The sequence below is a fragment of the Myxocyprinus asiaticus genome, chromosome 31, assembly GCF_019703515.2.
Source record: "Myxocyprinus asiaticus isolate MX2 ecotype Aquarium Trade chromosome 31, UBuf_Myxa_2, whole genome shotgun sequence".
Classification (NCBI taxonomy): Eukaryota; Metazoa; Chordata; class Actinopteri; order Cypriniformes; family Catostomidae; genus Myxocyprinus; species Myxocyprinus asiaticus.
The window spans coordinates 32,099,661-32,103,476 of NC_059374.1; the positions used below are offsets into that span (position 1 = coordinate 32,099,661).

Consider the following 3,816-nt stretch of genomic DNA (forward strand, 5'->3'; position numbering starts at 1 on the left):
GTCATCCCTAATTACACCCACAGATGTTAAACAAAAGCTGTATTTAAACATAATAACACTACTAATTAAATACCCACAAGAAACTTTTTTGTTAATTTTTTCTTTGTTTGTACAACAGTGCTTAATTAGACCCTGATGACTGTGCATCAGTTTTAAAGCCCTTTATAAATCTCTTTTCCTTTAGTACTGCAGGATTTCAACACGAAGCAAGATTTCGAGAGATTGGTGGGGATTTTATTTATTTGTTTGTTCTTTGAAGAGTCACTTTACTCCTGATGTTTATTGTCTCTGTGATGTCTACAGTAATGTGTTGTCATCTTTTTATGATTGTATGAACATATGTATGAATATGAGGTTGATTTTATACCACTGAAATGGAAAAATTTTATCTAGCACTTCAGTGTTAATTTACTCAACAGTTCTGCTTATTTTGTGTTAACAAATGCAGTGTGCGAGAAAATGTATGATGATATAGCTAATAATGGGCAAACCTACCACTTTGAATATGTCCTAAAAGAGATAGTTCTCCCAAAAATAAAAATTATGTTATTATTTACTCTCATGTTGTTTCAAACCCGAATGCGTTTCCTTCTTCTGTGGAAAACAAAAGTAGATGTTATGCATCTTTTTTTTCTTCACAGTGAAAGTGAAAGGTGAGTAAGGCTAACATTATGTATAACATCATTTATGTTCCACCAAAAAAATAAAAAAAGGAAGTCCTTGGGTTTTGGAAAGACATGATGGTGAGCAAATTATGAAAGAATTCTTAAAGAATTTTTGCTATCATTTGTATTAAATATTTTAAACATAAAAACAAAGTAATTGTGTAATAATCTTTCTTTTTTAATCCAGATTTGCAGGAGTTCCAATGAATTTTTCAACTGCCTTCAGCAATGGAACCAATACTTATGATGAGGGATTTTATCTAACTGCCTTCCGTACTTTGGCCAACAAAAACAACCTCATTTTGGGCTTGTCAATTATCTACATAATCAGTTTACTGGGTAATTTTGTCCTGCTTGCTGTTGTACTCATGAATTCCAGCCTACAGAACCCCAAGTACCTTGCTGTGTGTAATCTAGCCATTGTTGACATTTCAATTAACAGTGTTATCATTCCTCAAATGGTGCCCATCTTTGTGTTCAACCAGAACAATCTCTCATTTGAAGCATGCTTTTCCCAAATGTTTTTCATGCATTTTTTTGGTGACATGGAATCTTTCTCCCTTGCTCTTCTGGCCTATGACCGCCTGATTGCGATCTGCTGGCCCCTGCGTTACCCAACCATAAACTCCAACCTGAAGATGGGGCTCATAATAGCTGGGATTTGGTCTCTGGTTTTTCTGCTGGATATTTTCCCAGTCTATCTTGCTGCCAGGCTCCCATACTGTGGCTCTAGAGAAGTGCAAAGCTGCTGCTGTGAGCACGGAGCAGTCTACAGATTGGCTTGTGCAGATACTTCTTACAACAGGTAACTGGCTACTGCTAAGACACTGGCTACTTTGCTAGGCCCATTGACTTTTATTATTTTAACTTATGTGATTGTGGTGGTTACTGTACTGCGGATAGCATCCACATCACAGCGCTGGAAGGCCTTTCACACTTGTCTCACTCACTTGCTGTTGGTCCTGCTCTATTACATCCCTGTCATCCTCACGTATGTACTAGGGAACCTGCGATTAGTTCAGTATTTTGAACTGTTCACTGCTGTTCTGACTGTATCTGTCACCCTCCCCCCAATGCTTAACCCCATCATCTACAGCTTAAAGACTGATGAGCTGCGTGAAAAGGTAGTTAAGTTTCTGGGTAAGCCAAAAGTGGCACAGCAGATAATTAACAATTAGACAAATGGTTAAAAGAATTTTCTTTATTCTGAAGAAGAAGGTACTTTTATCTTTAAAGGCATAGCTTCACATTAAGAAGCCACATTAAGCAGAATACATTTGTAAATAATTTCTGTTAGATCTAATGTTTTTAAATCCATTGTGTATGAATATTGCATTGAATTAACTTTGAATGTATGCATTTATTAACTCCTCTCCAAATGTAAACAAAATATACTAAATGCTTGCACAGTTAATTTTCTTTCAAGGCCCAGATGCATCATTATTTTCATATTCACTTGATTCTTGCCCTTTGACATCAGTGTAACGTAACTCTCCAACTCAAAAAATTGACTTTTGAGTTGGAGTTGGTTTCGGCAGTTAACGGTGAATCTGCATATCTAGATTTTTTAATTCAGATATTCACAAACATTTAATGTGAATACAAATAATAACTACATCATATTTTAAATTAAGATGTCACTGTAAGACCTATTGTTCATAGAAAATCAGTCAAGTGAAACTTTGACAGACTTTTTTTTTTTAAATGAGAGGAGCCTGCAGCAACATACACATTAAAGCTGTACTCACACTGTAAACATTTTTTCATTTTTTTTTTCAGTTAGCCTAAAATGTACATTACTTCATGTGGTACAAAATTGAGTGGTTTATTATTTAATGTAACTGAATCAAGCTAATATATACAGTAGGTTACACTAAAGGGGACCGTTTTTAAAGGTCAGAACAGGTAGAAATAAAAGTTTCACCTTTTACAGTGCATGAAGTATTCAGATATAAATTTTCTTCCACAATACATTTTTAAAATAGGAATATATGATATTTTCCACACTAGAGAACACTGACTGCTCATATGAACATTGAATCATAAAAACAACTAATCAAGGGCGGGGCCAGAAGGGTGAAAAATGAGCTTTGCCACCCCACTTGCCACTCCAACTCGGACCCCGCTCACATCCTGGAGACGGTGCATAATGGCTTAAACCGTCCATGTTGCGCATGGTCCATAACAACTTTATGCCCGAGTCTGGGAGGACACAACGTTCCATCTCAGTAGACAAATACCCCCCACCCCCCAAATAAATGCTTTCATATTTACTGTACAAGTACTGTTGTATCTTGCTTATTTACAATTAAATTTCTTCTCTCAAAGTATCTATTCAATCTGGAATAAAGAAACCACCCAAAACTGCAGATAAACATAAAGTACACATTTTGGAGTCAATCTGTAATACTATGGGCAATGGATGAAGACTTCATCATGGACAGGCCCCTACAACTAATATAAAGCACCCTGAAAAACACTGCAGTGCAATTTATTAGATCTTGCAGTGTGTAATCAGAAAGATGCATTAGCCCATTATATGCCCATTAGATGGCAGCAAAAGACAGGAAAACAATGTCTGCAAAGCAGATTTACAGAATTAAAGCACATATGTACTTTTTTCATTTAAACTTCAAAGTGTATATATGCTATGCTAAAGAAACACTTTAGCAAAAACATTCAAGTGAATGAAAAATTAAAGTTAGTAAAATAGCTTGCCAAATTGCCAAAATTAAAATTCAGTAGTTGGCAATCAAATGCTGAATGGTTTCTTAGGCAAAGGAATTTCAAATAAATTGAAAACATTCAGGAAAGCAGACAAACCAAAAGAGCTGGTTGTTTTCAGGCCTAAAAGGAATGAACCAAGATGACAAAACATGAATAAAATTTTTCTCTTTGTAAAGTAAACATGGTCATTAGTAATCAAGCGTTCATGTAATGGTTTTATAAATCTCAGGTAACTCTATTATAATGCTATGAGAGGAGCTCTTAGAATTTGATTTTTTATTTTTTTAAAGAGCAGCTAAAGGATCAAGCGAAGGTTAAGAATTGGATAGCTTGTAAAATATTGTTCCAGTTACACCCCTGCCATATTAAATATACTTTTATTGTTGTTTCTCAATAAACAGCTTACCAAAGCCACTGGTTGAAT

General features: G+C 35.2%; 1 pseudogene; it reads left to right on the forward strand.

Moving 5' to 3' along the window:
- Nucleotides 1–844: 844 nt before the first annotated feature.
- On the forward strand, nt 845–1,843 carry LOC127422065 (olfactory receptor 52K1-like; annotated as a pseudogene).
- The last annotated feature ends 1,973 nt before the right edge of the window (nt 1,844–3,816 follow it).